Here is a 10,360-nt window from a genome sequence, read left to right as displayed (position 1 = left end):
AGGGAACCCCAACAACTGGTGCCCCGTGTGAGGAACCTCGCTCTTCTCGCTGACGGGCCAATCGGTCAACGGGTGAGTGTACCCCCATAAGTTATGGGGCAGTCCTCTTCTAAAAACGACCCCCCTGTTAAACCAAAAAGGTTCTACCCCTCGCTAGACCCCTTTGACGCGGCTCCTTGGCCCCCGGACCTCCAACCCAGATCTCTGGCTGAGGGCCCCCCTGCGCGCCCCCCTTCCACTAACCCCTTTATTTAACTGTCAGCGCCCACTCCTCCGCCTTCTTATTGCCCCCCCCCTCCAGAGAATACCTCCCCTGAGCCCTCCAGTTGTTCTCTCTTCCCTGTTAATGTTAACCCAGGAGGCAACCGTCCAGCTCCATGGTACCCATGGGAGCCTGGGGACCTTAAGGAGCTCAAGAAGGCAGTGTTGGAGGATGGGCCCAACACCCCCTGGACAGAAACCATCCTCCAAGGTCTGGCCCATTCCCCATGTACGACGGCTGACTGGTGGTCACTAGCTAGGGCCGTTCTTCCGGGGGCCCTATATATAAAGTGGACAGCCTTATATAAAGAGGAATGTCAGCAGATTGCAGAAAGAAATGCCCAAGCCAATCCAGCCATCCCTATAACTATGGGAATGCTTGCCGGGACTGATGGCCAGTATGCCTCTGGAACCCAACAGGCAGCCATCCCCCCCCCCCCTTACCAGGACCAAATCCGAGCCGCTGGGCTTGCGGTTTGGAGCAAACTTGAAGAGGGGCCTTCTGAGTCACCAATAGCAGGGTTACACCAAAAAACTAACGAAGATTTGCCCTCTTTCATTGATCGGGTGGAGAAATCCGTTAAGAAAAAGATGCCCCCTGGGGATCTCAGAGACCATTTCGTCAGAATGGCAGTATGGGAAGGAATGACCCGAGATTATAAGATGGCCTGTGCTGGCCTAAAAGAAAGATCTATGGACTGCTGGGTTATTGCTACAAAAGACATTGGGTCCATATCGCATCAGGCGCGAGCCTTAAGAGAGCATCAACAGGACAGCCTTGAGACGCTAGTGTGTGTAATGCAGCAGGCATCATTGCAGCCCCACCAGGCCAACCTTCCCCGCCTGTGCTTTGGCTGTGGGCAAGAGGGGCATTTTAAGAGAAACTGCCCCCTAGGGCGCAAACCAAGCTCCCCACAACCTGTTGATACGCCCCAAACACCATGTCCTAAATGTAGGAAGGGGTTCCATTGGGCCAAGGATTGTAGATCTAAGTTTGATATCCAAGGCAAACCTTTAAACTCCAATCGGGGCAATCCCCAGCCCCGTTAAACAAGGGGAAAACACCTGTCAAGGCTCATTGGACAGTTCCTTTAGTCCCAGGCCTTCGGCCCAAAATGAGTCTTACCATCGGAGACAAGTCCTTTAAATGCCTCATTGATACAGGTGCTGAACGCACTGTCCTCAGGCAAGAGGAAGTCCCCCCTTCTTGGAAACTTGTCCCCGGCCCTCCCCTACTGGGGGTAGGAGGCCAATCCAGCTCTTATGAGACTGCTAACCCGTTATGTTGGGTAGATCCAGATGGCAACAGAGGACAGATTCGCCCCCTAGTGGCCCCTGGCCTCACCGCTAACCTACTTGGTCAAGATATTCTAGGGGCAACGGAGGCCTTCATTACTACTGACCATAAGGCCTTCTTTGATGATGTACTAGATGAGGAAGAATACCAACAGCAGTTCCAGGAAGGAAGGGACTTCCATCCTAATTACCGAGAGGACCCCTATCTTGAGAGCATTAGGCAAAGGTATCAGTCCCCCCAATCCTAAAGGCCACTGCCCTGCCCCAGGTCCCTAAGATTACCTGGAAAGAGGGACCTCCCATTTGGGTGGAGCAGTGGCCTCTCCCTTCCCACAAACTACAACAACTCCATATCTTAGTGCAGCAACAGCTCGACCTAGGACATATACGCCAGTCCCTTAGCCCTTGGAACTCACCCATTTTCGTTATCAAAAAACCCAATGGTACATGGAGATTACTACAGGACCTGCGACAGGTCAACAATAAAATAGTCCCCTTTGGAACCCCCCAAAGGGGACTTCCATGGATTCCAGCCATTCCATCCAACCATTTTATTACCACCATTGAAATAAAGGATTGTTTCGTCTCCATTCCCCTCCACCCTGATGATATGGAAAAGTTCGCCTTTTCCCTGCCCGCTCTTAATTTCTCCGGGCCCGATCAGAGGTTTGAATGGACGGTCCTCCCCCAGGGGATGGCTAATAGCCCATCAATCTGCCAGAACATATTAGCCCAGATTTTTACATCATTTTTCAGAAACCCAGACATTCTATTTTACATCTATATGGATGATATTATCCTAGGAGCGCCTGACCGCTCTCAGCTTGACCTCCTCACTACTGAGTGCCTCTCTATTTTGGCCCACCATAATTTCAAGGTGGCCCCTCAAAAGATCCAAAGGATCCCCCCTTTTAAAATCCTTGGATCCTTACTCTCCTTGGATACAGTGTCCCCGATCAGACCCCAATTAAAGATTCAACCCTCGTACACCCTACCTCAGTTACAAAAACTACTTGGTGAAATAAATTGGATGAGGCCATGGATCTCTATTTCTACTGAGAAACTCACCCCTCTATTTGACCTACTCAAGGGCTCAAATCTTTCGTCTGATATCATTCTAAACACAGAACATATCCAAACACTCAATGAGGTCCAACGGGCCATTGATAAATCTACCTTAAAGCGATTCACTCCCTCCGTGCCCTTAATTCTATATGTTTTCCCTGGGGAATCCCTAATGACAGCGCTATTAGCCCAACAAGGAGAACCCATTCAATGGATCCACCTTTCAGTGGGGGGCACCCCACGAGTATACGCGGCGACTGACCAACTCGCTGACTGCATCACGAAAGGGAGAAACAATTCGCTCCGTTTATTTGGACAGGATCCAAGTAGCATTGTTATTCCCTACCGAACTCAGGACTTCACATGGCTCCAATGCAATAATGCTAGGGTGGCCATAGCCTTAGAAGGATTCTCCAGAAATATAGATTGCCATTATGGGCCTTATAAATGGATGAATTCCTTCGGTAAGCTGCAGTGGAAGATCCCCATGCTATTCATCACCCAAGCAGATCCATCCTTTCATACAGCCTTTACAGATGGAGGAAAAGTAGGAGCTTCAGTAGTGATCTTCCCCTCTCACTCTGATACTGATAGAACCCCTACCCCTCAGAAATCTCTCATCCACCTGGTCCAGGGGTCCGCACAATTTAAAGAGCTTTATGCTGTGGTTCTAGCCCTTTCCACCATTAAGGGTCCCCTCAATTTATTTTCTGACAGCCTCTATGTGGTAAACCTCCTACCCAACCTAATCGACGCTCACATCAAACTAGATTCTAACCCCATCACCCCACTTATGATCCAAACCCGAACCCTCCTAAAACAAAGAACCAGCCAAATATACGTTCAACATCTCAGGGGACACCAAGGACTTCCGGGTTTCCTATCCCAAGGTAACTCCTTGGCCGACCAACTTGCATCTACTCCCCAATGTTACTCTGTAGAAGAGGCTGCTCACTTCCATAAACTTACACACACCAATTGGAGGGGACTCCATCAACGCTTCCCACAGGTACCCATTAAAAATCTCAAAAAAATCATTCGAACCTGCAAATCCTGCCAACCTTTCCTACAAGTTCCCCCACTCCAGGGGCCGGGGTGCAATCCTAGGGGGCTACACCCCAATCACCTCTGGCAAACAGATGTAACCCATTACCCCTCCTTTGGTAAACTTAAATTTGTTTTCATGTCCGTTGACACATGTTCACATGCTTTCTGGGCAACTGCCTATGCCGGCGAAAAGACTAAACATGCTGTCAGCCATTTCTTACAATGTTTTGCCACTCTAGGACTCCCCAAACAAATTAAAACTGATAATGGTCCTTGCTTTACTAGCACAACCTTTAAAACCTTCCTCTCAGAATGGAACATCTCCCACTCCACCGGCATTCCTTATAACCCTCGAGGACAAGCCATTGTGGAAAGACAAAACCATACCCTCAAAGACCAATTACAAAAACAAAAGGGGGAATCCCTTCCCCCACATGATCAACTCAAAAGGGCACTGTTCACCCTTAATATTTTAAATTTTTCAAAATACGATCATTTGACAGTGTTCCAAAGACACTGGTCCGCCATAACCCCTTATACCTCAATATCGGTCAGATTGAAAGACCCCCTGACTGGGTATTGGAGGGGGACCTGACCCCCTCCTCACTACAGGTAGAGGGTTTGGATGCATATTCCCCAAGGAAGAAAAGAAGCCTATTTGGGTGCCCGCACGAGACATCAAATACCTCCCAGCCCCAGAAAACAACAATAACCCAGACCCAGAGAGCCCACAACTCTCTGAGGAACCTTTTCTCCCTATCTGACCCACAGATCTACAGTCGAAAGATGATATTATCAATGCTCCTGACCCTACTGGCTCATGCACAAGTCACTATTGCGGGACTCGGCGACCCGGGTAAAGCCAAGGCCCTGCTCCGAGGAATACAGGGAACCGATCAAAAATCTCATGCTCAGGTAAGTTCGCTGCCCTTATACTAACATCTCTAGATGGAAATAAATGCCTTGGGGCCGTAAATTCATACGTTTGTTGGAATGCTCCCAGAACCGTCCCTACATCACAAGGAAAACCTGGGCCTTGCCCATGCTCCACATTCCATCCCTCACTCCACACTGCTTGCTACACAGACACCGCCCAACAATGCTCTTTTGATAACAAAACATACTGGTACACAAAGCGGGGGACAAACTCACCCAGCGATACGGGGGCCAGCAGCAACTCGATGCCATCCCCTTGTTATGGCACCCCAGGGCAGGATGTCTGCTTCAACTCCCTGGCGCCCATTGGAGTATCTGCTGGGGGCGGGCCCCAAGATCAAACCCGCAATGCAATTGTATCACGCAGGATTGAAATTATGATCAAGAGCCAAGAACCTCCTGTCTATCACCCCCTAATCTTACCTGAGAACCGGGGAGTGCTACAGCTTGACCCCGAAACCGAAAGTATTCTAAACACTGTCTTCGCTCTCATAAACTCCTCCAACCCCTCTCTCGCCCAGAACTGCTGGCTATGCCTTAAGAATGGGCCTCTTCTGGCCCAGGCCATTTTAGTCAACAGTATCTCATTATCCCTACTCCCCTCATCATGTCAGCTTCTACCGCCCCGACCCAACATATATATTTCCCCCCTCTCCCCTAATACCTCCTGTCTTTGGGCGCCACCCCTTGCTGATAATTCCTTTAACCTAGATCTCGGACGCATTGACGATGTTTTCTGCAGTAATAACTGCCGAAAAGGGAGGCATCTGCTTGTTTTTGCAGGAGGAATGCTGCTTCTATGCCAACAAATCGGGCATAGTTCAAGATAAAATTAGAAAACTACAAGAAGACCTGGAAAAGAGGCGTCGCGAGATGTGGAACAGTCTGTTCGGGACCGGCTTCGGTGGCCTTCTCCCATACTTCCTCCCTCTTCTGGGCCCCCTCTTTTTTTTTTTTTTAAAGATTTTATTTATTTATTTGACAGAGAGAGATCACAAGTAGGCAGAGAGGCAGGCAGAGATAGAGAGGAGGAAGCAGGCTCCCTGCTGAGCAGAGAGCCGGATGTGGGTCTCGATCCCAAGACCCTGAGATCATGACCTGAGCCGAAGGCAGCGGCTTAACCCACTGAGCCACCCAGGTGCCCCTGGGCCCCCTCTTTATTCTGCTCCTTGTCATTTCCTTTGGCCACTGCCTTATCGATAAGCTAACTCAATTTATACAAAAAAGGATGGAAGCCATTCAGTTAATGAATGTTCAAGTACATTACCAGAGACTGGCCACCCATGATGAAGAAATCTATCATTAATCTTTATTGGCCAATGACGGGTAAGACCCCATATCGGTTGGGGCAACCTAAGACAGGCCTTAAAGGAGATGCCCCCCCGTAGCAGCATGATATTCAGTGACGGGTAAGACCAATGAGAGACACAGAGCAACCTAAGACAGAGGACATACCTATGCTGTATGACCCTCAATGACGGGTAAGCCTGTTGTCTTGTCACTGGCAACCTAAGACAGAAGTCATGCCTACAAAAACAAAAGGGGGAAATATAAGGCACATAACTAGAGGTGCCTCCACAGGGTGTGGCCCAGAATAAAGATGGTGCCGGCTTGCCATCTCTTCCGGCCAACAAGGCGCCAATTTCACAGTTTCGGTTCCTGAAACCTATGGCACTTCCTCCTCTTGCCCGATCTTATTGGCTCTTCCCCCTCTGTCCTCACTTCCCTTCTGCTGCTCTATATAAGGTGTGCCCCCGCACAATAAAATGAGATCCTGCTTCGACAGATCCCCCGAGCCTGGTGTCGTCCGTTGGTGCGTCCGGGTTCGCGACACTCGCCATCCCGCTCAGCCCCAGGAAGGGGCCTCCGGCTGGTCCGGTCGCCTCCACCCCTCCGAGGGAACCCCAACACAGAACTATTCCATCATCACAAGCTGAAACTGTACATATCCAAAAATCCCACTCCCACCTCTGATCAGACCTTGGCAATCACCATTCTACTCTTTGTTTCTATAAATTTGCCTATTCTAGATACTTCATGCAAGAGTCATCAAGAATCATAGAATATTTGTTTTTTTATGTTTGGCTTATTTCAATTAGCAAAATATTTTCAGGATTCATCCATGTTGTAGCATGTATTATGATTTCATTGCCTTTATTTTTATTTTTCTCAAGATTTATTTATTTATTAGAGAGTGGGGGCAGAGGGAGAGAGAATCTCAAGCAGACTCCCCACTGAGTGTGAAGACTGATGCAGGGCTTGATCTCATGACTCACAAGATCATGACTTGAGATGAAATCAAGAGTCAGATGCTTAACCAACTGAGTCATCCTGGCATCCCTTGAATTTTATTGCTTTTATATGTTGAATGATATCCCCTTGTCTCTCTGTACCACAGTTTCTTTATCCTATCATTTGCTGGTAGACCCTCTAGCTATTGTGAATAATGCATTATAAATATTTGTATATAGATATCTGTTTGATTTCTGTCTTCAGTTATTTGGGATATATACATAGAAGTGGAATTTCTTGGTAATATGGTGAGTCAATGTTTAATTTTTCAGGAACAATCTTCCATAATTCCTGTATTATTTTACATTCTAATATACAGGGGTTCTAATTTCTCCACATCCTCATCCAGTGTTTGTTATTTTCTGCCTTTTGGGTAATAGCTATTCTAATGAGGGTAAAGTATGTCTCATTATGGTTTTGATTTGCACTTCCCTAATGATTAGTAACACTGAGCATCTTTTTGTGTGCTTATTGACCATTTTTATACCTTCTCTGTAGAAATGTCTATTCTAGTCTTTTGTCCATTTTTTAATTGAGTTGTTTGTTTTGTTGTTGCTGAGTTCTTGGAGTTCTTCATGTGTACTACCCAGCAATCCCTTTATGGAGGTTATGTGAGTTACAAATATTTTCTCCCATTTTGTGGACTGCCTTTTATTTTTTGTTGCCTCTGTTTTTGGTGTCATAATTGAGAAATTACCCCCGAATCCAATGTCGTAAAGTTGTTCTATGTTTTCTTCAAAGAGTATTATATTTTTAGTTCTTATATTTAATGTTTTTTTTTCCATTTTGAGTTAATTTTTATATACAATGTAAGTTATGGGGAACACATCATTCTTTCACAAGTGGAGACTAAGTTTTCTAAGAATCATTTGTTGAATAGATTGCCTTTCCACCCATTGACTGGTCTTGGCTCTCTGGTCAAAAATCATTTGACATGGGTGTTTTATATGGGGTATATTTCTGAGCTTTCCGTTCTACCACATTGCTCTATGTCTTTCTTTATGGTGCCTACCACAGTGTAAAGTATTTTTCTTTAGTTTCTTTTTTTTTTTTCATGAATGTGGTAATCCATTAGGAAACAGGCCATTTGAAATTCATATTTAATTGAAAAATAGATTCCTTGATTCAGTGCCAGGAGTTATGTATTCTGCTCCTGGTTTGTTCTACGTCAAGATAAAGTTAAAGCTAGAAGACAGTTCTATTTGTCTCATATTTATAACAAAATATCTTCTCTTTAATGTTGGATAAGATAACTCTATCACCAATGGTCTGCTTCAGGATCAGGTTGCCCCTGTTTAGATGTTCTGACAACATCACACAGCTTGTTCATACCCTCTTAAGGCAGACATTGATGGAAGAGAGCCATATTTCAGATCTTCTCTATGATCAACATTCAGTTTTTTTAAAAGTGAAAAATTTTAGGTTTGCTCTTAGTATTTTAACAAATCTCATTGGATGTGTAATGCCTCATGGGCTCAAGAACATCCTCAATTGTTGCCATTAGTTTAAGATTCTGTTGGGAACTTTTAACTTCCCAGAAACTTTTTTGCACAATGAAACATTGAATGATGAAGCCCTCAGATACTTTTACTCTATCATCCTCCCAAAGGTCATGAGTTCCTATTAAGATCATAGTTGATCATTGTTCTAGAGTTATATATCATAGTAATGAGGTAAAATAAAACACACACACACACACACACACACACACACACTCCATTTTTCATTTCTAGTAACTCTTTTGCTTTCAGTCATAAGAACTGGGGAAGATTTTAGAATGAGTCATATTTTTTAAAAAATACATACCTTTCTGGTTGTCTATTTGGTAACTACTATTTGATTACAATGCTATTTATTCTTCTTTACTTAAAAAGAAAACCACTTTCTAAGGATAACTTACTCTCATATAAAGTTAGGTTAGTCCCTCTTCTGTGCTACCATAGTGCACAGTAATCTATGATTGTACTCACCACATTGAAATATAGATCATGAGCTCCTTGACACATTTATCTTGAACTTATTTATTTTTGTGAACCAATACAACATAACATGCAGCAAGCTAAAAATAAATGTACAGGAAACTCATTTACTTATTTACTGAACAAAAACTAGTTCCATCTTTTCTGTATAACATGCATGGAGATAGGCACTGAAAACAGAATGGTGGGAATAAGATATATGACATCTGTATTTACCAAACTTATATTTTAAAGGGAGTATATTTGTTTGAATATAATCATCAAAGAAGCACAACATTTCAAGTTGTTATGTAGAAAAAGAACAAGATGTGTTAGGAGTAGGTAATAGGAAATCCTTTGGTCTGAATAAAGAATGATTGAAAAAATTTAGCAAAATGTTATAATGTGATTATAAAGATTCATGTTGATGATTAGAAATAACCATTTTTAAAAACCTTACAAATAGGAATAGACCAAGATTATTTCAACTGCTTAAATTGAGAAAGGAAGTTTTATAAGTGCAATTAATTGGCAGAAGGTGTAAAATTAATGAAGGTCACGTAAGAAAGTTGGACAATCTTCTTGAGTCCTACTCTTCTAAATTGGTCTCCTTTGCACAGCGTGATTGTTCCAGTTCTTCTTCGGTTGATTGGGCACAGACCTCAGAGGAGCAAATGATAAAGCTCACCTTCCTAAGATGGTTTCAGTAATGAACATGCATTTATACAGTGAGCTCTTGCAGTAGCATTGTTTTTCCCAGCCAATAGAAACGTGCTCTGTTAGAGTAAGCACAGGTTTGCTAGAAATACTATAGATGTCCTCACAGACCCTCTTCTTAGATAAATCGTCATTGGCTCTAAGACTATATCTTGGTCATCTTTGCTTCTCTAATATCAATTGTCCAATTCTAAGTTGATATTCAACAACTTGTAGTTGAGTAAATGAATATTCCTATTTCTAACATTTGCTAAATTAATAACTTGATAGATTATTATGTTAAACAGAATCTCAAGTCAATTGTTTGTTTTATGATTATTTTTGATTTGCCACATATATCAATGTACACATAATTAGAGAATATAGGTTTATATGCAAAAGTTAAGTATACCTATAACATGTATATATACATATAACATATATATACACACACATATATATACATATAACATACACATAATTAGAGAATATAGGTTTATATGCAAAAGATAAGTATACCTATAACATATATATATATATATATACACACACACACACATGTGAAGTCATTTTAAGCATGTGTATACAGACAAATAAACACACACATAGGCATATATAGTGCCATTTTATAATAAGGAAATATTTCCATAAAGCACATGCCATTTCAATACACATATAGATTAGGTATAATTTCTTGTTGATAAACAAACACACAGGTCAGTCATTCTCTGGAAAACCTTGTGCAAAGGATTTTGAAGACTTGTATAAAGGATCTTGAAAGCTTGTGTAAAGGATCTTGAGGTCTGTAA

Source organism: Mustela nivalis (assembly GCF_964662115.1).
Source record: "Mustela nivalis genome assembly, chromosome: 8".
NCBI classification, from domain to species: Eukaryota; Metazoa; Chordata; class Mammalia; order Carnivora; family Mustelidae; genus Mustela; species Mustela nivalis.
Note: the sequence above shows the minus strand (reverse complement) of the source record.